Below are 27,523 nucleotides of genomic sequence, written 5' to 3' on the forward strand. Positions count from 1 at the left end.
AATTGAGATAAGACGTCTCTTATCACAACTGTCAAAATTACTTTTGGCCAGATTTCTGCACCATCATTTTGGAGCGTGTGCTCTTGGAGCAGCCCTCAGAGCAACCCCAACTATGTGCTTGCGCCTCAAGCCAGCTTCATTAGTCATTCTGTCCTTTCAGATGCTCTCACATGCCCAGTCACTAGATGCTGACCATAATAAATTTGCTTGTGATAGGAAATACAGACACGCCATTCTTCGGTTGTACATTTCTGTCCCAGCTCCGCCTCCTCCGCTACATAGAAGTGTTAATGATGAATAATGACATACTTTTAATTTTATTGACACTATTATGCTCTCTCTCTCTCTCTCTCTCTCTCTCTCTCTCTCTCTCTCTCTCTCTCTCTCTCTCTCTCTCTCTCTCTCTGAAAGTGAAAGTATTTGCATTATAATATATGTATCTTCTTCTTCTTTGTCCTCACCCTCTTCCACGTATGGGGTCGGCATTCCCTTCCTTAATTCTCTTCCTCCATTCCTTTCTAACCAGGGCTTCCTCTCTCCTCCATCCTCTCTCTTTCAAATTCTCTTCCACCTTGTCCTTCCATCTCAGCTTAAGTCTCCCCCTCTTCCTCTTCCCTATCACTTCCAGCTTTTCACATCTCTTCCCTACATACTCCTCACTTCTTCGTTCCACATGACCAAGCCACCTCAACCTAGATTCCTGTATTTTTTTTTACTCAGAGGCCCACCTTACCCGTACCTCTAATATAGTTATTCCTTAACCTGTCCTTCCTCGTCACACCACACATCCACCTTAGCATCCTCATCTCCGCCACTTCCATCTTCTTCTCCTGGACCCTTGTAATCGCCCATGTCTCAGCACCGTACATCAATGCGGGTCCAACCACAGTTTTATACACTCTTCCCTTCATTCTACAATTAACTTTCTTATCACACAGCACCTCACTCATCTTTCTCCAGTTCAGCCATCCACATTTCACTCTGTGCTGTAATTCTGCACTCAATCCCCCATCCCTCTCAACGTATAATATATGTATACTTTAGTATAATTATGCTAACATTTATGTTAATTCCCTTTGTTATTTCCTCTCATTTGCACTGTTAATTTCTGGCTTTGTGGCTATCAATATTATTCCTGCTAGCGGGATAAGAAGGTGATTATCCCTTGTATAAGGCAATGGTCAGGCCACACTTTGAGTATTGCGCATATGTCTGGAGGGCCTCATTTTAGGAAGGGTATAGAGTTGTTAGAACGAGCACAGAGAAGGGCAAAAGACCGGTGAGGAGACTAAAAGGGTGCTCTTACCAAGAAAGGCTTACAAATTGCAGCGTCTGGAGAGAGCAGGCACCTGCGAGGTGATCTGATTGAGGCGTAAAAGGCTCGAGCAGGCTCAATGCTGATGGATTCTTCCTCTTGCTCAGATTACGAACCTGAGGGGACATATAGCCAACGAGTAGTTGATTGCTGGAACAAAATTCCATCTGTCGTCGAGGAAGTTGATAGCCTTAAATAAGGCCTGACGTAGCCGAGTGCAGTAGCACACGCTCTTTGAGTGGACCGGGGTTCAGGCCTCTGACTGCTAAATACGATTAACATTTAAACTGATTGATTTGTTGTAACCTCCACTGACCTGGCGGTTGTGCCGGAGTTTAAACAAGAACATTTTTTTTTAATTCAAGGAAGAACTGTACAAGCTTTTGGAGCGAATGGATTGGTGAAATGGGAGTTTTTCTTTTGGCTTATGCTGCTTGCTCTCTTGCATCATAGACTAATGCTAATGGTGGAACACAGGAGAAACAAAGTTTTCTGATGGTTTAATGGTTGGGAGGGTAGTTAATGAACTAAGCTATGCTGCTTCAAATGTGCTGTAAGATCTGAAAAATAGCAACAAAATGCAAAGTAGAAAACTTGGGAAAGAGAGCGCCAGGTGTAATTTATAGATTAGAGGGAGAAATTAAAGGAAGCACTGGATGAAAAAGATTTGGGGACTGCAGAACAGAAAGAGATTAAGTTCAACATCCAGTATAAACAGGTGGCAAGCAAGGCATATGGTGCTCTTTTTATTTTACAGGTCAAGAAGAGGAGGTCATTCTTTCTCTCTCTATAGAGCGATGTTCGGTCACACTTGAAATAGTATCCACGTCTGGAGGCAGCATCTAAAAACACAGATCTTCTAGAGAAGCTACAAAGAAGAACAACAAGATTGATGAATAGCGCTAAGAATTTTCCCTATGAGGAACGGCTTAGACGATGTGGTCAGAGCTTATCAACTAAACATCTTGAGGGAGTGGGGGAATTGATTGAAGTATAGAAGGACTCGAGGGAGATTCCAACCTATTGCCATTTCATCGCCGATTTCTAAAACGCTTTCAAAAATGCTTATATAAGAACTTGTAGCTCATATTCCTTGTGATAGACCTCAATTATACGTTGAAAGATCGCTCTACCATCACCAGCTTAGAGTCACTTACACCGAAAATTCTATCTGGCATCTGTTCTCTGTGATTTTGGTCTGTAGCCTCCAAGAAAATTGGGAGTATTGAATACCGGGTTTTGAAATGGGGTAATGGTCTTTCCACCAGAAAACTATGAGAAGATCTACATTGCTCAGCAATCTTATCTAAACATCCATATACACAGAATCAGAATCAGCGACTTGGAAAAATTCATTAACTTATGTATCCAGATTCGGGATTACATTACAGTTTGGGGATATATCAGCTGGAGAATCGCTATAGGGCCTCTTAATAACAATTCACATCTCTGCTCTAACCTGAGTTATTCCAAATGCAATAATTAGAATATTTCAAGAGTCATCTTTCGATCTCGATTTGTGAAATTACAACCTCAACTACAGACAAGAACTTGGTACCACGTGGCAGAAAAGTGGATAGAGCAGCGTTTTTTATTTTATTTTATTTTAGTAAGATTAATTTTAGAACTGATAGTAGTAAATTATGCAAGAGAGCAAGATTATACAGCATCAATCAAAAAGCTATCCATTTCCATTTCATCTGTACCCATCCCTCATCCAATAGTTTGCCTAGTTATTCCTTGATTTTATTCAAATATCCACTTCCACAGAAATGGATGTTGAATTTATGCCACCTCAGGTGAATTGTCTAAGCAACAGGAAGAATCCTATCAGCATTGAGTTTGATCAATTCATTCAAGACATTCAAAGCTTTAAACACATCAGTCAGAACACCTGGCAGATGCCTAGTGAACAGACGATGCAATTTGCAGAACTGAAGCCTTTCTTGAGTAAGAGCACCTTCTTTGTTCCCCCTCATCAACCTCGTTGCCCTTCTCTATATACGTCCCAGTAGCTCTACATCCTTCCTAAAATGAGACCCCCAGACCTGTATGTAATACTCAAGTTGTGGCCTGACCATTTCCTCATACAATGGGACAGTCACCTCCTTATCCGTGCTTGCAAAATTCCTCTGTATCATTGACAAGACTGACCTGTCTTGACAGCGCATCTGCACGGCTCAGAGAACTTCGTATCTGACTGCACAATTATCCCAGATCATTTTCATTCTACACTTCCCACACAACTGAGTGTAGTACTACACAGTGCCCTCGTGGGTTGCACAGTTGATAGCATTAGCATTAGCATTAATAGAGGCATATGATGCAAGAAACCATGCTTATGCAGCATCAGCCAAAAAAAAAAAAAAAAAAAAAAACCGCTCCCATTTCACCCCTACATTCGTTCCAAATACCCGTCCACCTCGGCCTTAAATTTATTTAGGCTATCAACTTCCACAATAAAGGATGGAAGTCTATTCCACCAATCAACTACCCGCTGGCTAAAGGCAAACTTCCACACATCTATCCTACATCCGTCTTTCCTCAATTTGAATTTATGCCCTGTCCGGTGATTATTCTGAGTAAGAGGAAGAATCGCATCAGCATTGAGAATGCTCAAACCATTCACGGCTTTATACACCTCAATCAGATCACCTCGCAGGTGCCTAGTCTCCAGACACTGTAATTTGCAAAATTTAAGCCTTTCTGCGTAAGAGTAACCCTTTGTTCCAGTCACTAATCTTGATGCCCTTCTCTTTACTCCTTCCAACAGCTCTACATCCTTCTTAAAATTAGGTCTCCAGACTTGTATACAGCACTCAAGGTGTGGCCTGACCATTGCCTTAAACAAGGAGATAATCACCTCCTTATCCGTGCTGGAAAAATTCCTGTATATCATTGACAAGACACTCTTTCAAACCGTCTGCACTGCTCAGAAAACTTCATATCTGCCTGCACAATTACCCCCATGTCCCTTTCGTTCTCTACCACTGCCAGTGTAGTTCCACAGAGTTGATACTTCACTCTGGGATTACTGCTTCCCATATGTAGTACTTTACATTTGTCAATGTTAAACTTCATTTGCCACCTCTCAGCCCATTTGCTCAACTTTTCTAGATTCTGTTGCAGCACCGTACTGTAATTAGTGTCCTTAATAACCCTGCCAACTTTCGTATCGTCTGCAAACTTGGACATTAAGCTTAATATACCATCATCAATATCATTTATAAATAGAGAAAACAACAATGGACCCAACACTGAACCCTGAGGGACTCCACTAATAACATTAGTCCACGATAAACAGTGTCCATTGATTACCACTCTGTCCTACCACCCAACTATCCTTTATTCATAGCAGCAATTTGCCTCCAATGCCACACTGCGTCAACTTGTTCAGTAGTCTTCCATGTGCAACAGTATCAAAAGCCTTTCTAAGATCCAAATATATGATATCAAAATTATTCACTGCATCCAGTTCCTTTGTGACCACATCATAGTATCCAATCAAACTGGTCAGGCAAGACTTCCCCTTAAGAAAACCATGCTGTATCCGAGCTATAACTGAAGTCTTGTCTAGATGATCCTGCAGTGCTTCTTTAACCAGTGCCTCTATTAATTTTACGGAAACAGAGGTTAAACTCACAGGTCTATAATTACTTGTGTCGCCCTTTGATCCTCCTTTGAGAATTGGATTCACATTTGCACATCTCCAGTCTATGGGTACCTCCCCTGAGACCAAAGAAGCTCTCATAATTATGGCTAACGGATTGCTTACTTCCTTTGCTGCCTTCTTTAATATAACTGGATAGATCCCATCCACCCCGGGTGCCTTTTTTATGTTTATCTTCAACAATTTCTCCTCCTCTTCCTTCTCAGTTATTAAAAATCATGTAGCTCACTGCCAGAGTTTAACTCACCTCTGGCATCCCCCCCCCCGAATAACTCCTCATGTGTGAAAGAAAGTAGATGCAAAATACTCATTTAGTTTGTTAGCCACCTGAGCAGGATCATCAACAGTTGGACCATCAATATCCAGGGAGTGGACCAATCTGATTCATCCCTTTCCTTCTAGAGCTTACTTAGGTAAAGAATTCTTTGTTGTTTTTCTTTGCATCCTTTGCCAAAGATTTCTCATAATCTGCCTTTGCCTGCCTAATCTATTTTGTAACTTGGTTACAGACCAGCTTATATCTATCATAAGCGTCCATGTCACCCATTAATTTGTATGTATCCCATACATTTTTCGTCTCTGCCATATGTCTCATTAGTTCATCTGACTTCCATTTAGGCTTAAACCTTGAACAATATTTCTTTGTTGGTATGAAAAGCCTAGTAGCTTCCAAGATTAATAATAATAATAATAATTATTATTATTATTATTATTATTATTAGCTATATGGTGTAAGGAAGCCTGAGGCGTATGCTGCACTAGCTAAAAAAAATTTCTGAATTACCCCGAGAGAGAGAGAGAGAGAGAGAGAGAGAGAGAGAGAGAGAGAGAGAGAGAGAGAGAGAGAGAGAGAGTCAGAAGTACAAGGGAATCACAAAGAAAGAGAAGAATGATGATATCCAGCTCAGGACCCTGGGTGTGCCATTCTTTGAATGCTTCCTATTTTGAGTTTGCTGTTGCTAACATCATCAGTTGGTCGCACCGTATAGAATTTAAATACTGTCTCAGACCACGTAGTCGCCTTTCCGAAAGTAAAAACCCTTCCCTTTACCCCTGATGGTAGTTACCTCTTTGAGTAAATCCCACTTCAGCACACTGTGATCACTGCCACCTAGTGGTTCGTTTATCTGCAGATTCTTAATGCATGAAGAATCACTACTGATAATCAGATCAAGAGTATTACTCCCTCTAGTTGCGTCCCGAACATGCTTATGTAGAAAACAATCATCCAAGAAATCCACAAAAGCCTTGCTAGTGTGTGAGTGACCAACCCACACATTCCAGTCAACATCTGGGAAATTAAAATCCCCCATTATAAGACTCTCTGATTTACTGACCCACTCTATTTCCCTGTACAATTTCTTATTATACTCATCAGAGTCATTAGGCCTATAGCACACTCCTACTCTCAATTTTGTTCTCCCGATGCTTATGTCACACCAAACTGACTCGACACTGCACTGTTCAGTGATGTCGACTGGCTTCACTTCCTTGGATTTTATGTGTTTCTTAACTAATAGCATAACCCCCTCCTCCCTTCCTATCCTGTCTACCCTTCCTGTACACATTGTACTCCCCAAATTCCTGTTCTGCCTTCCTTATATCTGTGTGACACCATATCTCTGATATTCCAACAATATCAGCCTTCGATGTTTTTAGCAATACCTCAAATTCATCAAATTTATTTACCAAACTCCTAGCATTGGTATACATGCACCTGTTCCTATTCTTAGCTACCATAACACTACCCATGTGTTTACTTGTACCGCAATGACTCCCAGCAGTCTCTGAAATACCCTGCATGTTGGTTTCCAGGCTGTTGCTCATTCCAATCGAAGCAGGGCAAGAATCACTTTCACTTCTGCCAGTGGCTACTGTTAATCTATTAGTCCTTGTGTCCCTCAAAGCTAGCAGTTTTCCGACCCACCTAACACTGCCTCGATAACATCAGCAAATATTTTCATCTTTTCTATTTAAGTGTATCCCATCCCTGTAGAAGCAGTCTCTCCTGTTAACAAGTACAGACCAGGCTGAAAAAAATTCTACCCCTGGAGCCTTGCACAATCTTTCCAGGGCCGAATTGATCGAGAAGGATCTCATCATATACTCCCTTCTATCGTGTCTGGTTAGAATTGCAGACACTTTTAAATTCAACCCTATTCTATTACATAGACAGAAATGAATGTTGAATTTATGCTACCTGAGGTGGCATAAATTCAATAGGATTGCCATCCTCCTCACACCGGGTGGAAAAGACCTGAATTCGAATTCCGTCGATGATGGGAGGAATATTTATGGGTTTTTCGCAACGTGGCTTAGTTAGTCGGTCTCAGGCGAGGGTAGCATTGTTTTTTTCTCCCGGAAACTCGGGTTTTCCGTCCAGCAAACATAAAATCGACCTCAGAACACGTAATATACCGTCACGGAGTAACATGGCGATAGTCGCCGATGCTCTTAAAACCCAATAAAACAACAACAAACCACACAGTTGGCACGCTAATCTGGGGTTAGTGTTAATTTTCGAATAATCCAGTTTAATGTGTTTCTGGTTTTGTAACTTCGGTTTTTGTTCTACAAGTATATATTTTTGAATTATTAATTAAAAAATAATAATATTATTATTCAATTTTTATTTCGTATATTTATTTTTATATGTTAGATACCACTGTCTTTAATCACGTCTAACAAGAACATAATGGGTTTGAAAATTGATATCATTTATGAAAATATTTCTCTTGGTGTATAAAGTGTTAAAATAGTTTGTTTCTTGATAAATGCAAAAGTACAGTATTTAATAAGGTAAAACTTTTTATTTATTTTTTATTTTTTGGTTACAGGTTTCCCTGCAATAATTTAAAATGCAGTTGTAAATACAACACAATTTGCCTTTTGAACATCTATCGATTACTATGTTCTGTAATGTAACATATTTAATGCAGTCTATGAGAAAGCAGAAGATTACGTAATCACATTCTAACCGTGATCACATGATTATTTCATTAACGCCTATTGGCTAGAAGTTTCACTATATCATCTGCTTTCAAAGTCAGAGGAGAAAGCGTTTAATACTGATTTGGTGTTGGGACGTTTATTGGAAGTGATATAAAATGGCTTTTTGCAAAAACAAATTTGTCAGTTTAAGGTAAATATTTCAATATGTGTTATTGTGTCTTGTTTTCAGGATATATGCTTTCAACTAATTTTCTTATTTGATTTTGTGTTTAAGAGAAGCCCATGTTTAATTGAATGTATTTAAACGTATTAATACAATTGAAAACGTTTCAATTAACGGAAACCTCTGAGAAATCTGCAGTTTCCTTCTATCCTACTCCCACAACATATTTAAATCGGCATCTTTCTTATGGAAGCCCACGTAGCCTACAGTAAACAAAGCCCTGTGGTGAAGGTCAAATGTTTATTTGTATTTTTTTCAAGCGACAGAGAAAAAATATAAATATTCCAATTTCACAGAAGAAAATGAGTTTTGAATTTTCACTGAATGAGAGAAAAGGAGAAAGTTAAAAAACAAATTCTTCTCTTGTGTACTTGAAGGTAATATAAGTACAGTATTTCGTTCGCGAGATGAAGTTTTTTTATAGTTTCCTTTGCAGTTGAGCAATATTTGTCCAGTAACTTGGAAACGTGGAGAAACTTGAATATCCCACCTTTCTCAGGTTTATTCCATGAACAATTTATTTATTATTATTATTTTTTTCATTTTTAAATCATTTAAACAAAGATTGACTGTTTTATTGTTTACCTATTTTACCAATAGGTAAAATATTGGTTAGAGCGAAATATGTTGTGGGAGTAGGATAGAAGGAAACTGCAGATTTCTCAGAGGTTTCCGTTTATTTGGACAGTTATACAGGTTGCCATTGAAATCGATGTCCATATTTATTGAGGGAATGGTTCATTAAAATACAAGAAACGGCTACACTCAGTTTGAAGTAGGAGTAACAGGTTTTGAGTTAAGAGTTAAACAGAGTATGACCTCATTTCCACTTCTATTGTTTTGTGAACATTACAAAGTGGAGTATGCAAAACATATTTTTGCACAAAATGGTATGTAAATTGTGGTATTTTTTATGAAATACATGATGAAAATGTAAGGCTGCACCGAATAGATTGTTACTGTGGTAGAGTACGTGTATGCCGAGTAGAAGAGCATTAACACTAGCAGAATATTGGGATCCTTCCACTTGTTTAGATTACGAACCTAAGGGGGCATAAATTCAAATTAAGAAAAGACAGATGTAGAATAGATATGCGGAAATTTGCCTTTAGCCCGCGGGTGGTTAATTGCTGGAACAAACTTCCATCTGTCGTTGTGGAAGTTGATAGATTGAATAAATTTAAGGAGTAACTGGACAGGCATTTGGAGGGAATGGTGTGATTTTTTTTTTTTTTTTTTTTTTGGCTGATGTTGCATAAGCTCATACACATGCTTTCTTGCATCACATGCCGCTACTATTACTAATATGCAGACATTCACTTTGTGTATGTGAAGGAAACGCTCGGTTACACCCACCGAATTCCATCGTCGTTTTCCAACAAAACACTTTAATTGGCGTGTGTTTGTCAACGTCCACCGTAATTGGAAGGAATGGGGTAGAGTAAAAGGCCAGCCACGATCGAGGCCAGCCCGATCATATTCTACGCAAGCAGAGGAAGAAGTGCTAGATATCTTGACATTAGATCCCTCCACCAGCAACACGAATAGTTGCTGCAAGAATGGTCATCCCAAAACCTTCATTTGGCGCACACTGCGTGAAATGCATACCATATGCAGAGATTCACTTGCGCGTGAGCAATTTTGTTTATGGATACTTAATCGTAACAGCCCTGACTTTCTTGTCAATGTCCTGTGGACCGATGAGGCAACATTTACACGAGATGGGATATTCAACATGCGCAATCTCCATACATGGCCAATGGAAAATACATACACCATTCGGCAATCCCGTTTCCAAGTGGGGTTTAGCGTCAATATTTGGGCTTTTTTTTGGAGAGGACATTGCCAACAGTTCTGGAGGATGTTCCTTAAGTGTACGTACCAATATGTGGTTTCAGCACGACAGAGAGCGCCAGCACATTTTGAGCAATAAATAAGATCATTCTTAAGTGATCGTTACCGGAATCACTATATTGGTCTTTAGAGGCCTCATTTCTTGGCAACCACATTCTCCGGACTTTAACCCGTTGGATTTTTATGTTTAGGGTCGTGTGAAACTAATTTTTGACGCCACAGAGGTTAACAACCGAGATGACGTTGAATCGCATCCACGAAGCTGCCACTGCTATTAATAACACAGTGATACTCGCGTGGGGATGGGATTCCTTCTCACGTCGTGTTGAAACCTGTCTTCTATCATACGGCACTCATTTCGAACATGTTTTGTGATATTTCTTATGACAATGCTTGAGTTTGATTGCAGTATTATCAAAATCCATTTACCCCTGGTGTACAACGTTACTAAGCTGTTGTTACTGTATGCTCTCAGAGCATACCGTAACTACATCCCCATGGCAACTGTCCAATACGCTGTAATGACTATTTTTGGTAGTTTGAACGGATATTCATGTTGGTTCTGCAGTATCTTTCTCAAATACAAGAGTGTCTCCACTGAATGTAGCAGCTGTACTACCGAACTTTCTGCCATCTTGGTTGTATTGAACAATACAGACCAATTCTCTTTCCAAAAATGTTTCTTATATAAAAATTCACCGAGCTCAATACAAGCCTTACAGCATAAATGCATTCTTTGCCACCCATTCCTACACAAAATTCAAACCTGCTGACAGAACTCAGAGAAAAAGGCACACGAAAACGCATCATCCCAGGCAACGAATGTGCAACATAAGGAACCTACCAGGTTCCCTTATGTTGACTAAAAAACTGCCATGAAACGAGCATGTAAACAGTGGCGGACTTATTGGACACACTCATTTAACTCATCTGCACTTCAAAACGAACTTCCAGAGTGTCCCAACTGTCAAACGGTCCTTATTCTCAACAGGAACACACTTAATAAGGATAACAGAACAGGAACACACTAAGAATAATAGATCAGAAACAGCGGACTTTGTGAAATGCTCACGTGGTGAAAGTGTATCAAGACTGGACGAATGGGACAGTTTTGACGACCCGACGTGCCAATTGTAGAGCCCCATTCGCCATTGATCCTAGGAGTGAATATCTGCTAAATCGGTTGGTCAAGACCGATCGGCGTGCTATTGTTTCTCAACTGGCCGTCCAAATGAACCGTGGGGCCACCAGAAAGGTCTCCAACACGACAGTACAGCGAACTCTGTTGCGTATTGGGCTCCGGAACAGATGCTGGGTGCTGTCACCAAGCGTCTGCTCCGGAGCAGACGCTTGGTGACAGCACCCATGCTGATGTCCGTTCATTGCAAACAACACCGTCAGTTTGCACAGCAATACCGACTGGACCCCGGCCGAGTGGCAATGGGTGGCCTTCTCCGATGAGGCACGGTTTCTGCTCCACCGAGTGGATGGACGGTGGCGTATTAGGCGTGAAACCTCCGAGAACAGACAAAAACAAAATTATGATGATAGTAGGGTCCCCTATAAATGATTACATCTACCCATATTTATTTTTTCTGTAAATTACGTGTGTTCTCTGGTCGATTTGCCTGTTTGCTGGACGAAAAACCCTTGCTATCTACACCTGAAACCGACTAACTCAGCCACAGAGTGAAAAAGCCCACTAAAGTTCCTCGCGTCATCGACGGGATTCGAACCCGGGCCTTTTCCACCCGGTGTTGGGAGAACGGTGACGATACCACTTTGCTATCACGCAGACTCCAAGAACAGACACCCGGACACGATTGTTGGCAGAAGGCAGGCGCGATTGTTGGTGGGGGCTGCGTTATGGTCTGGGGAATGTTTTCATGGCATGGCTTAGGTCCGCTGATACCTCTGTAGGGCATCCTGGACGCTAATTACCTATCGATCGTCGCCGATCAGGTAAACATCAGCAAGATGCGCCATGCCATGTTGCCAGAATTGTCCGTGAGTGGTTTGAGGAGCACGACGAAGACTTCAAGCTGCTCCTTGGCCACCGAATTTCTTGGATCTTAACACAATTGAAAGTCTATGGGACCACCTCAATCGATACATCAGACAGATGGATCCTCCACCAAGGAATCTACAGGAACTCCGGGGTGCACTGCAGTCTGCATGGTCACAGATACCCGTAGCAACCTTCCGTGAGTCCCTTCCACGGCGGCTGGCTGCGGTACATGCTGCGAAAGGCACATATTCTGGATACTAGGTAGATGGTCATAATAATGTGACTAGATCCTGTTAATAGCCTTTTATGGGGAAACGTATCAAACGTTTTATATATGAGTAAAACTCGTTTACCCCATTTCTTAGCTGTCTTCGCTAGCGATTTTTCCTCTTCAGCTTTTCAAAATAATATTCCAACAGTGGTTTTATTACATATTTCTATATGATTATCGCATGAAGTAGTTTCGCGCGTAGTCTATAACTCGTGTTTTTTTTTTTTTTTTTTTTTTTTTTGTTAGTTCAATATTTCAGCTATGTCCTCTATATTTATCTCTTATTTTTGTATTATGTTATGCAGTGTACACAAATGGAGTATTTGTGTACACTACATAAGTGCTCTGTGCCTTGTTATGCATACATTCTTTAAAAATAAATATTTCTTGTCTTGATCATTTTTTCTCTGCTATTTGCATGGTCTATTGGGCTGATTCTACTTTATTATTATTATTATTATTATTATTATTATTAATATCCATATGATGCAAGGAAGCCTGAGGCTTATGCTGCACCAGGGGGAAAAAAAAAAAAAAGTTCCCGAGTAACCCTGAGAGAGAGAGAGAGAGAGAGAGAGAGAGAGAGAGAGAGAGAGAGAGAGAGAGAGAGAGTGTGTCAAAAGTAGAAGGTAATCACCAAGAAAGAGAAGAATGATGATATCCAGCTCAGGACCCTGGGTGTGCCAAGCCCATACTCACCAGATGTGAGCCCCCGGGGTACCGTGGCATACTAGTAACATCCGAATCTGGAATTCAGCGTGACTCTGGTTCGAACCGGTGCTATGTAATATAATATAATAAGCTTTCTGACCTTTTAGCTGATGAACGAATTATAAAAGTGATTTATTCTGAGCAATAAGCTGCGAGAATATTGACATTCAAAATAAAGGAGGGTAATGCTTAAACCTTCAGGGTCCATGATATTGGGCTGTTTATCCCGTTACGAGAACAAAGTGCCTTTTACGTGAAACCAACCAATCTGATTGATTCCTTCTTTAAGCATGTACCTACCTACCTTCTTTTCTTTCATTTTTGCGATGGGTTAGTCATTCTCTTTTTGTTCTTTATCAGCCATTCCTCTTCTTTACAGGATGTTAAGTCTAGTTTTGTTGTTGTATTACGTGTATTTTTTACACGTAACAAATCTTCCTCTCACACATTAGTTTTGTATCTGGTTAAATGTGCTCCCAGGAATTTTAATTTTCCACTTGTATAAATACCAAATGAATTTTGATTTATGTTGTCATGTAAATTTGAGCAGAGCAATGAAGAGCGACCAATATATACTCGTATGTTAAAATTACAAAAATTTCAGTTACAGTATTGGTAATTCAGATGGCTAGCAGAAGTGTAACTTAATGTTGTGAAAGAGGAGGGGAGATCAGGAGGAAAATCAAATCATATTGATATAATAATAGTAAGAGTGATCAGATTTTAAAAAATAAAGAAAGAAAAACGGAACAAACTTGCCAAATCGGTTACGCGATATGTGAGACTACGTAGTGCGCATGCGAATTGCGAACCTCGCAGCTTAAGTCAGAGGCGAGGATACTTTGCACAAGCATTTGAGTTCACCATAGTTCAGCTCTTGTGGGTAGCACGTGGTAAAATCACCATTCTCCCCACACCGGGTGGAAAAGACATGAATTCGAGTCCCATCAATGATGTGAGGAATTTTTATGGGACTTTTTCACAACGTGGCTGAGTTAGCCAATCTCAGGCGAGAGTAGCATGGTTTTTCCCTCCGAGATACTCGGGTTTTTCGTCCAGCAAAACAGAAAATTGGCCTTAGAACACGCAATTTACAGGTAATAGCGATCTTTACACTGACAATCTATCTTGAGCGCGGGACTGGTTGCATGTTACTACTTACTTTTAAATTCCTTGAGAACTTCAAAGATTGCGTTGCATGTTTCTGGAATTAGAATACTGAGAGCCACTGTAAACATTCTTGTACTGAATTTTAAATCTTCGTATGAAGTCCTATTGCTAGAAATCTTAAGATGGCTATGAGATGTTTTTCAGCAGTTATACTTTCCCTCATCATCGTGTTGTTTTTGATGATTTTATTTCGAACCAAATTTAATGCGTGATCAAATGTCCATTCTTAGATAATTTTTATAATCTTCGGGATAATTCTCTTGTAGCTCAGCAATTAATGGAATATGCTAAAAACGTTTTCTATAATGCTCAACCCACACACACTTTGGTATCTATGTTTTTCAACACTAAGTGCAACACGCGATTGCTGGGCAACGATTTCTTTTCCGTGGTTTCAGTTTCAGTGCAAACACACTAGGCTGCTAGCTTGAAAACGAATACTCAATTATGAACCAGAATACGTTGGACCTATAAGTATAATTGCAAACGGTGGCGGCTAGCCAACTTTAAAACTCTGGAGTGTCATTAGAACATTTCGAAACTCAATCGCTCCACAGGTCACTCAAGAGCGTAGTACAAAGGACAGTTTTTGCATTTTAACGCACGTTCTTGGACGAAATGGAGTGGAAACTCCAAGCTCTTACGCGCACGACTGGAGTGGAGCTGGAGGCTCCACTCCAGTCGTGCGCGTAAGAGCTTGGTTACCACGCTCTTGAACGGCACAGTTTTAACTCTCACTCAAAACCGCAAGAACGAATGCGCTCAAAAGTGTGGCTGTACTTTTTAACCGATTCTCATTCTAAACTGTGGGCTTGCATGCGAGAAAACCCTCGCTGTTCCAGTCAGACTCTGAACTGCGCGAAAGATTTTCCGTGTAAAGGACGCTAATGTACACGAAGCAATTTGAGCCTTAGTCGCTGATGCTCCTATAACTCTACAACAACATTAACCTGAAACGCCTTACTTATAAAACCGAATGTTGTAGATTAAGGGATTATGGGTATTTTAGTATCAACTAAACCTGGTACAGACCTTAGTACAAAAGCAAAATAAGTAAAACAAATATATAATAATGCAAATAACAACAATACTATTAAGAACCTCTGGATTGCTTTATAATATACAGTAGTGGAGTCGTGTGGGGGGTGGAATAAAAGGAAAAATGATATTTTATATTTTTTTATTTATTTTATGTTATTTATTATTTATTTGTTCCCTTATAAGAGTTGTTGTCCACCTTATTTTAATTTCCCCACTTACACATCTGACTTTACTTTACAGGAGAATTCCAGATTCAAGGGAACTTCTCAATTATTTATAATTCCCCTCGGACAGGCTGATTGTTCAAGAATGACAAACAACACACACATTAATATATAACATAATATTTTATTTATACTTATATACACAATATAAAAATTATCACCTCTCAAGCACATATTATTACTCAAATTTGCCTATGTATTATCAGTTATATATGGCAATTAAATACAGTGGTTTTACTCTAAAAAGGTTATTTCTTTATACATAACAAACTTAATATCTTTACAAAACTGCTATAGCTTCTTCTTCACACATGAACAATAATTACTTAAGAGGATTAGGTACACCCTTTCTCCACTTTAAATCAATTTCTTACCTTATATATTGATTTAGGAATTTCACTCTTAACTTCCGTTTTAATTAGTACCCCATTTTGTCTTGGGGAATATAATTTCACAACTTTCTCTAATCAAGACAGATAGTACATTTGACATCAATTTCTGGACTAATGCTGGTCCCAAGTGTTAGCTACATTCATAAGGATACAGTATTTCTTTCTCTGTATTCTCTACCCTTCCCTTCCAAAATATATTATACCTATATGTTAGACAATAACTAATAACAAATATCAAATTTCTCTCCTTTGCCTTTCTACATATGTCTAATTATACATTAATCAAAACCCAAAACTATCATCTGACTTATCTCTATATTTATGTATATATTTATATCTTTGTATATCCTTCCCTTAACATCTTTCTAAACGTTATACTAATCTGATATTAGAGTTCCAACAGTCCTTTATTTGTGAGGGAGAATACTATATAACTAGTCACTTACTTAATTTTACGAATCGGATTTCTCCGTTTTGGGGCCTTCAGCTCCTTGTCTGGGAATGGCATCATTGTTTACCAACTGCATTCATCTCAGCACTTCAAGTTTCTCCATGGCTGTAGTCTACGTCTGGATAGGGCATCATTGTGTCTTTTAGGGAATTATGGGCTCGTCTTCGATACTGCTACTTAACCTTCGGTTCAGCTATTCTGGCGGACTAGGAATTTCAACTTTATCTTCTCAGCTCACTAATCTGCGCCTTGCCTTTATCACTGCCTTCAGATGGTCGACTAGGGTTATTTTTCTCCTTACACTACTTATTTTCACGCTGGCCACTTTCACTACCTTCCTATAACGGACAGGTTTATTTCTCCATACACTTTTCAGTCGTTTGCATACGGGCTACTACCCTTGCCTTTAGACGACGGACAGGCTTATTCTCCTTACACTTCATTCATCTGCATACGGGCCACTACCCTTGCCTTCCGACGACGGACTGACTTATTTGCATACGGGCCACTACCCTTGCCTTCCTATAACGGACAGACTTATTTGCATACGGGCCACTATCCTTGCCTTCCGATAACGGACTACTCGACTGTTCTCTTCTACTGCTGGATCTGATTTTTCTAACCCATCTTCATAACCACCACATAAAGCTCAACTGCTGCATCTGTGTTTCACTCACATTTTCATAACCACCCACATAACGCTCAACTGAGGGAACTGTCCTCGTTTCCCCCTGCTCACTGACTTTTTGTTACTCTGAATTCAGCAACGTCCCTCATAATTCCTGCCCGCCTTTTTTCTGAGTTTACCCAATCTTCTCATTTTTGTCAACTTTCATCATTTCCTATTCGTCCTTTAAAATTTCTCAAGCTGTATATTCAGAGCTCATTTTAATAAATTTCCAAATTTTTCCCAGGCAATCCGCTGCATTGAAGTTCGCCGTCACCTTCGCCACCCCTCGTTAAGCTTAGCGGATTTGTTTTACATGCTCTAACAACCTTGCCATCGCCGACAGTCAGACGCAAATAGATTGCTAGCCGGAGCAATTTTACCCGTATTTACTACCAGACCGATTCTCGGTGTCACCGGACAAAGGGATGTCCCACAATGTTCAGTTTACAGCCCTTTTGTTCTTTCTGGCTATAGTTATTCGCACCTGCACGCCAGTAGTCGCAGTCACGGTGGGAACCGAAATGTACCTCTAATTGCTAATAGCTTACCGCTCCCTTCTCTAGTTCAACCTTGTCTAATTTTTAATTCCTTGTGAGTGACCTAGAATAATATTAGTGACTGTAAATGTTTACTGTCCTATTTTGCTATTTCCTAAGCTTTATTTTAAATAAATTTCACTCATTTCTAAAATATTAACATGTAAGATTTTACATCTTACAGTTGGTAACCTACGACACTGCCCACATTGTGGTTTCGTCTAGCTCACTGGATGATATTACCTCCAAAGCTTCTTTGAACTCTGCCATGAAATTCAGATTTTTCCTCACAGAAGAAGGAAAGTTTAATGAAATGTTATCCGACCCGCCCAGACTGGTTATTTAGCCTTTCTAGCAGATATCGCACAGCACCTTCTTCTTCTGGCGTTATAACTCAGGGTGGGTCTTAGCCTTCTCAACGATGTTCCACTAGTAAGCCCTCCTAGAAGTCAAACTTCTCCAACTTCTTATTCTCATGATCTATAAGTCCTCTTCTACGTCATCCATCCATCTTCCTCTTGCCCTCCTACCGGTAGGTTTCCATTTCATTATCCATTCTCATAACATGCCCAAACCAGGAAAGTCTCTGTCTCTTCACAAATCTGACGATGTCCGCACTCTGAATAAGATTGTCAAGTTCATGGTTCATTCTGATCCTCCAGGACACATCAACGTCTTGTATGGGCCCAAAGACTTTTCGCAAAATTCTACGCTCGCACACTCTCAACAACTGCTCATCTTTACTCGTTAACCAATTCGGTCGCAAACCTACATAAATGAGAATGTATGCTGTTCTCCCTGAAGCCGACTCCCCTACAACATCCAGCCTATTAGATTTTCCAGACCCAACAGTCTGTGGGATTATATCCAACTTCAAAACTTTGCCGTCAGCACCATCGTGAAATGCTCCTCGCTTGTGCTAACCGCATCGGATGGATAACTCACCAACACATTCAGTACGACAACGATCAGAAGATCACAATTAAATGCATCATATAGTCGTTTACTCCAATCCTGTGTGTGAGAACACCGGAATCTTTTTAACCATTCTGTATATTTGAACAGAATGTCCACGTTTCAGACGAGGATGTCTTTTATCCTTCACCGCTATTAGTCATCTGATTGATCTCTATGCAACTAGATACTGTCTGGCAATGATCAGGTGTTGGCTGTTTTCAACTACTTGAAATTGATAAAGCTTGTTTCGATTTATTTAAAACACACGACCTCTTTTATAACATGCACTCGCGCCTAGAAGTTTGGAATCACGTTTAATTTTTCTTAATTTTCAAAGTTTTCATTAAAATAAGACCAAGTTTCATTCAAGTTTTTTCACACCGTGACTGAATTAGTCGGTCTCAGGAGTGGTTAGCAAGATTATTCCCCCTAAAATTGGTTTTTCATCCAGGATATCGAGAAGAGGACACACGCAATTTATGAGCATATTATTACACATGAGCAGATGAGTTAGTTCTCGAGTGACCCTAAGATGACAGTTTTTATCTCTCATATAGTTCAATGAGAAAGAGGTTCGATTATCTAGCATCCACGGAAATGTCATATTATCAGATATTTTGGATTATTGAATGTCTGCATGTTATTCAATCTATTTCATCTAGATGTTAATGGGTCCTCGTGGGTAGCACAGTTGGTAGAATCGCTGTTCTCCCCACACCGGGTGGAAAAAACCTGAGTTCGTGTACCATCGATAATTTGAGGAATTTTTATGGGCCTGAGTTAGTCGGTCTCAAGCGAGGGCAGAATGGTTTTTTCTCCCTGAAACTGCGGTTTTTCCGTCTAGGAAACAGAAAACCGACCAGAGAACACACGCAATTTACAGACAGTAAGTATACAAGGAGCAATATGGCCCTAATCGCTGATGCTCTTTAGAAAAAAAAAAAAAAAACCCTACTAGTTGTTAATATAATTTTAATTGTAATTATTATTTCATCTAGTTGTTAATGTAATAGAATTGTCATTAAAATCAACCATTCTTTGCATTTTGTTCCTTTGAACACTTCGTTATAGTTTCCAGTAGCATTGTGTTTGCCGATGCCAGTCAAACTCGCGCTATGATGTGATTTAATGAACCATAATTGATTTCAATGAAAGTTAAAAGCCTTTAAATTTCTTTTAATGCGATTAATTTTTATTCTTGCATGCTAAATTATAAAATACCAGCGTATCGAAGCAACACAAGAGATGGTTCAGTGTTACTTGAGTTACTCCCAGAACTCCGTAAGATAAAATAATAACAATAAATATCAGTTTCTCGTTAGATATTCACAATAGAATAATAATGTCACAATTGAACAATTTTCGACTATTTATTCTATTTTTCTTTGTGAAATACAAACGAATAAGGGTTCCTGTATCGATGTTTTCAAACACGATAGTCGAAATGCATTATGTCAGCCCAATGCTTTGTGTAAGAATCGCGGACCAGACAACTTCATTTGAGTTTGTTAATTATCAGTGAGTTGCTAATTTCAATGAGCCGGTAATTTTACTCTACAAATAGCAAAGACAATATCATGACCATCCTAAACAAACTTCCGCATACCATAAATTAATCATCCAACGCAAACACGCCTTAATTCTAAAGCAACTTTGCATATAAGTTGGAGTACTGTAAAAAATTTATTGCTTTGAGGTGAAATCTCCGTCCTACACATCAACAACATTTAAAGGGAGAAAAAATACTTTACACTGGCTGGCCAGCTCAAATACCGGATTATTGAATTTTCGGGACCATCAGTTGGCAGACTATTGAACTTTCATTTTACTAAATTGAATTTTCATTTTATTAAATACACTGTGGCAAACAAAAACTTGCGCTTTTATTTACCACAGTGTATTTAATAAAGAGCGCATTAATATTGCTTATTTTAGCAATACTAATGCGCTCATATGAGTCTGAGCTTACTATACCTTTTCCTATCTCACAATTTGATTTTAAAAATATAAGTGGTCTCTGTAAACCGAGTGCTCTCATTTCCATCTACGATCTTTTCCAAATCCACTTTTTTCTGACAGAATCTGAATTCTCTGTTGTCTAAACCATCCCTCATGTTAGTTGCTCTAATTATTCGCGGCATGATTTATACTAAGTTATAATTAGGAGCTGAGTGATTTTGTTATAACTGAGAAGAAAGTGCAAGAAAAAAAATTGAATAAAGCTAAAAGTGAATATGACATCTAGGACTGACAGAATCTAATTATATTAAAATGAGTAGAACAAGAGGTAAAAAAACCTTTCGTCATAATTATGAGAGCATCCTTGGATTCGGGAGAGATCCTTACAAATTGGAGACGTGCAAGTGTCTTTCTATTCAAAAAGATGAATCAAAGGGTGAAGCGAGCAATTAAAGACCTGTCTTTTCTTCCTGGGAAAATCAATGGTTATAGAAGTAATGCGGGTAATCTTAACAGGAATAGAATTATACAGAAATCACTGCATGGATTTGTTAAGGGGAATCCGGTCTGACCAATCTGATTAACTGTTATGATTAAGACGTTATGTTATGATTAACAAAGACGCTGGATTCAACTCTAATTTTTACATCGTATGCTTAAATTACTGCTCTAATTTATACATGTCCGTAAAAAAAAAAAAAAAAAAAAAAAATTGAGCTGGCCCATTAATAAGAGAAGTTCCCATTAATAATGGGTACATCTCTTCTTGAAGTAATGGTATTAGTGGGCCCAACACTGAATCTGAGGGACTCCGTAGTATTTATTAACGATGTCGATGAAAATATAGCAAGCTTACTTTCTAAGTTTACAGGTGATACAAAGGTTGGTTAATTACAGGAATTTGTTTTCCATGGCATATTTAACAAATGACGCATAAGTATTGCTTATTATAGCAGTTTAAGACAATGTAGCTTGAAGATAATGACTCTTACTGATTTGAGTCTGAGCTTACTATACTAACTTTTCAACTTATCTCGCAATCTAATCAATTAAACTGAGTGCTGCTGTTTCCATCTATGATCTTTTCCAAATCCCACTTTTTGGACAGAATCTTGATAACTGTCGGCGCGACCCCCAGAGGGGTCGCGGGATATTTTTTTTTTTATGAAAACCCCAAACACGAAAGGTATCAAAACCTATAGTACTTAGTACCGTGCATGGGTTGAAGGAGAAGTATGGGGAGAGGGGAGGGGGATGCCGGAAAGTTTGCTCTAGAGACTAAACATGGGTTTCACCACTTCAAGCCTCCAATAAGCAAAGTGGTGGTATTTCACCGGTTTATGAAAGTCATCTACCACCTACGATTAAACGGGTCGCGGCAATTTTAAATAAAATTAGTTTTTGTGTACACGAAAGACAAAACAACCTGCTGTTAAAATTACTTTTTCAATACTGTAAGTGTAGAGACCTTACTACTCGAACGACGTCTGAGATACGAATGAACCCTATTTCCAGTCTTTAATTTTTAGGGTGGTTTCACGTGTGATGCAGGCGGCTTTCTTACTTATTGTCCTTGTGGATTATATGGCTTAATTTGCTCACTGGCTATGGACACACAGAAAGCAGCTAACTAGTATGACTTCTCAATATGTATTAATACTTCTCGGTACTACTCAATTGCTGAACCGTAATTCCTCTAGCTCTTAATTCGTACTTCCTACAGCAAAAATTTCTGAAATTGCCTAAAGATCAGAGGAAAGAATATGCGGTGGCAGTAAATAGCAAGTCTGTTGCACGCACGCTTTATTCTGCTTCTAATTCGGTGCTTTCACGTCAACTTGGAAGTGTTTTTCATTCTTCTGCTACTTTTAATATTATCGTTGTTGTTAAGAAGAAACAAAATATATATTACCATGGACAATTGGGTAATCAGAACAAAACAGTCCAGGACTGACGACAATAATGTTGCTACAGATACATCAGAAACTGAAAGGTTAAGAAATGTATCATGCGAAATTTTGGACACTAACGTTATTTAAAGTGTAGTCAACTCTTCAACGTGATTCCTACAGCAACTACCAATTTCTGGTAGAGAGCCATCATATTCCAAATCAAAAAGAATGAAAATGAATAGAAAATATCAAGAATTTACGAAGTACAGCTTTACTTTACTTAGTGTTGTTGATGATGAGCAACGTCCTGCGTGCATAATATGTTACGAAAAACTGGCTAACGAAAGCATGAAACCTATTTTAAATTAAAAAGACACTTACATATGAAACATCCAGAGATAATGAAAAAAACTGAATCTGTATTCAAAAGACGACGACGCCATACAAGGTCTGAAATCTGTCATGAAGAAACACTGCAGTTCCTTGTAAAGCTTTTAGAGCATGTTGGAAGTTTCATATTTAATAAGAAAAAAATTGAAATCACATAATATTGCTGAATCCCTTGTTCTCTCTGCTTTAGAGAAAAGTACAGTAACGATTTAAATACCATTCTTCTATCCAAAGACAGTTATCGCGAACAACATAAAATTCAGTTTATTAAATCGATTGAGAGAAAGTCCAATTTCTTTCAATACAGTTAGATGAATTCACAGATATTTAAAACCTTGCTCAACTTATTGCATATGTCAGATACTGTTACGAGGGAGATATTTTGGAGAATTTCTATTTTGCAAAGCTTTGGAAGGAAGGAAGAACGACGGGAGAGATTTTTGATGTTATAAATATTTTCTTTCAAACAAATACTGTCTAAAGTGGAACAACTGCTTTGCGATTTGTACTGATGGCGCGACTGAATTAACAGGATAAAATAAAGGTTTGAAAGGCAAAGTAAAGGAAATTGCTCCAAATATAGTTTTGAATCACTGCATTAAACAGGACATAGGGAAGCATTAGTAGCAAACGAAATGCAAACTGATTTGCACGAAATTTTGAAAGATGCGATAAGGGTAATCAACTTTATTAAACAGTAGAAGTTTAAATAGCAGACTTTTCACAATACTTTGTAATGAAATTGGATGAAACGCTTCTTTTAGATAAGAAAGTGGGGTGGTTGTCCAGTGGTAAAGTGTTGCGACGTCTTTTTGACCCTAAACATCAAGTTTTGTTTTTATCTATCGGATAAAAATCGGAACCTTGCTCAATTGTTTACAAACCAAAAATGGCCTGGAAAACAGTTCCCTTGATGATATTTTTGAAAAACCTAATGATTTAAATCTTCAAGAACAGGGAACAAATATATTAATACTCTATGATAAAATAGAAACTTTCAAAGGGAAGCTTAATCTTCGGAAAACTGAATTTGAGCGTAATAACAGTGAAATTGAAATGTTCCATTTGCTAATTAAGATTTTTTCCAAATGATTTAATGTATCTCCAGAAAAAAAGTTGTATTGTATTCGTGATCCCTTTGCTTTTGATATTTCTTCATATCCCAAAATTATTTATTTTATTTGCTGAATTACCATTCAGCAAAAGGAAGATCTCATCGACCTGTCATCTAACGAAGCATTACGTGCTGTTTTCAAGACTACTTGGGAAAATTTTTGGCATTCTTTTCGAGACGAGTATCCAGAATTATCGAAATTGGCGATACAAACATTGCTACTCTTCGGGTCTACATATTTATGTGAGGTTGGTTTCTCAAAATTAATAGCTATAATGACAAAACAGAGTTCCAGACTTGATCCAGAAGATGCCATGAGATTAGTAATTTCAAACATTGCGCCAAATATGGACCAAATATTATCGGTTATCCAGGCTCGTCCTTTTTGTTTTGTAATTGTTCATTTTTTATTGTTTTGTAATCTTAATTGAAGAATGAGAATTTGATTTGTTGTTTTTGCTGTATTCAATTAAAATATTAAACAATTATTTTAACGTGTAAATTAAAAAGGAAACAATTTTTTTATTCCTTTCTCAGTACGCGAATAAAATTTTCTACTACATAATTTATAAAATGCCATTTTTCTTCTAAAAAAATCTGGTCATCCTACCTTGAGGGGTCGCATTAATTTTATATTTAATACAGGGGGTCGCCAGCGAAATAAGTTTGCGCGCCACTAATCACCACTAATATGAGTTGCTCTTGTTATTCCGCGAATAATTATATCAACTAACATGAGAATAACATACTATTTGGTGATACCATGCTCAAAAGCTATCCCAAATTTCATTAAAATCGGACATATATAAATCCGCCAATTATTATTTCTTTTTTCCATACAATTAGTATGTAAAAAAGAAATATAGATTAAATGTAGTTTCGATTCAGTAATTGCCATTTTTAGCTTTAGAGGCCATGCATTCCTTGCGTATATTATTATGTAAGATTAGTGAACGTGATGTCACTTGTGAAGATATATATACAGTGGCGGACAAAAAAAAAAACTGCATCACTTGTGAATTTTGCAAATAATGTGCTTTGCGCGGCATTGTGGGTTGCAGAAATGTTCGAAATGCATTCGTTAGATGGGATATATATCTCTGTGAATGAAATCCAATAAAAAAACCACCTGATATACCTAACTGCCATAAATGTCTTCCCAATGGGTAAAATGCGTAATTAATGGAAATATGAGAAATCATGCAACTGGCAATCATGAAAACCAAATGTACATTTTATTGCATTTACGTATACAAACTGAAATGACAAGTTAACGTAATAGTGTTATGTACTATAAATTAGCAAAATAAGTCCTCAATAATTCTGCCTCGAGCAAAATTACAGCCTTGCAACGATCTGGCATAGAGTTAATCAACTTCTGGATATACAGTTGCCCAATTTCGTGGTACCACACCCTTACAATGCTCTCATGCAGCTGAATCTTACTTGTTGACTTCTTCTGAGCAATTTTATACGACATTTTGTACCAGCAATTTTCAATAGGGTTTAAATCTAGACTGTTGACGGGCTAGTCCAACACTGTAATGCCAACATTTCTGAGGTTTGACTGCAATATTAACTCACTAATCATCTTAAGGGAGAAAAACGAGAGAAAACATTGGTGTAAGTATTTTTAAGCCTTGAAAGACAAGAAGACAAACTCATCATTAAATCTAAATAGCATAAAACTTACTAATATTGCTGTGTGGTAAGGTGCTGAGTCCTGTTGAAAAATGCAGTTTTGGACGTCCGTGTGGTGATCCTTAATAACGGGTTTCAGGCACTCCTCCAAGATAGCAGTGTAGGTTTCTGCATTCACCGTTCCGTTAATAAACTTAATTCGCCCCACCCCTTTGCTTGCTATGCATCCCCAGACCGTCATCGCCGGTTTCACGCTTTAATTTCAGTACCCGGGATGCTGTTGACTGGTGGCAGCCTATTTTATCAGCGATAGCACGCGTAGAAAGCCTTTCCTGGGACAGAGCAACAGCTACACCTTTTTTTTTTCTTGGTGTCATCTGAACATATGGAGCCATGCTTACACCTCCGCAAAACAGGATACTAATGAGCGTGTATACCCTTCCAACACCGTATTTATAGAAACGGCTGATGCAATACCTTGTAGTTACTGTCTGATGCAATAGAAGCGTTATCTAACGCAATACCTTTGCTTTGCGACAAACAAAATGACTGTAATCAAACAATATCTTATACGTTTCACTACAAATGTGATACACGCAATTCACACACAGTATACACGGAGCAACATGGCCTTAGTTGCCGATGCTTCTAAAACCCAGTTACAGTTACAACCCAGTTACTACAAATGTTACTTGTTTAAAGGTGATGCAATTTTTTGTTCCCCACTGTATATCGAAAAGAGACTTAAAAAAAAAAGAGTATATGGGAGGAGAGTAATAAATATCATACTGTTATTAAACTGAACAGCTAAGAGAACGTAAAACTAGAGAGTTTCGTTAAGTGTTTTATAAAGTTATAATCTCAGTAATTAGTTGTAAATAACTATATTTATTTTTCACTTGTGTTTACAGAAAAAAAAATTAAATTTAAGATAAAAATAGATTTAAATGTAATGCATTGCGTGCATTATAGCTTGTAATTGAAGTATGTTATCAGGTGTTTAGACATTAATAATAAAAAGTTCAATCGATACCATATTTTCTGCATACATTTCTTTGGTCCCTGAAAAGGTTTTATTTATAAAATTTATTTAACATTTATTAAACTTCCTCTGCCCCCTCCCCAACCACCACAGAAATCTGTTCATATAAATGAAAGAGACCAACATTTCAACTTATGTCCTGATGGTCCTTGGGAATTTTTCAGATCCAGTTATGATTTTACAGCCCATCTTCATTAATCGACAAGAAAAATGCAGATTGTTGCCATATTTTTAACATATATTCTGTTGGCCCCTGGGATGGTTCTAAGTTCAATTCCAGTTTCGTAGCATTCCCTCCTCAGTTTTCCTACTACAGAAATAGTCAAATTTTTGAACAGGAGCTTTGATCCCTTTCAAAATTCAACGTTTATTTAGGATATTTTAGGAAACTTTATAACAAATTTTCATGTCGATGAGTTGACTTATTTATGAATCTTGAATATTTGCGAACGCGCCTGAAATGTAACGCACTGCGTACATTAACTCACTTATTAGTATTTCATATTTGAGGAGTTAAAAAACAAAAAAAAGGAGGAAACAGTGATAAGGTGTCATTACCATTAACCAAATAAAGTAATGGGCGCAACCTCTGTGCATGCTGTAGATATGTTTTCCTAAGTAATATCGAAGACCGGAACGCTTCAGTAGTAGCACGGGCGTGGCCAAAACGCCTTCATGCAGATCACAGTGAATGAATGATGATATCCAGGCAGTTAGGGGACTTTGTATCCCCCAAATATGCTTCTTCTTGTCTCCTCATTTATCAAAACAAACCTATTATCCAAATAACTCTGGTGACATCGTAGCGACATCTGGTGGCTAACTAATCATTCAAATTGTCTCGAGAATTCGAGAATTGCTTTTCTGTAACAACAAAATTGAACATTATTATTATTATTATTATTATTATTAGCTAAATGGTGCAAGGAAGCCTGAGGCTTATGCTGCACCAGCAAAGAAAAAAAAATTCTGAATTACTCTGAGAGAGGGGGGGGAAGAGAAAGAGAGAGAAAACAGAGTCAGAAATAGAAGGTAATCAC

Source organism: Mastigoproctus giganteus, chromosome 9 (assembly GCF_048544385.1).
Source record: "Mastigoproctus giganteus isolate SK-2022 chromosome 9, ASM4854438v1, whole genome shotgun sequence".
Lineage (NCBI taxonomy): Eukaryota > Metazoa > Arthropoda > Arachnida > Uropygi > Thelyphonidae > Mastigoproctus > Mastigoproctus giganteus.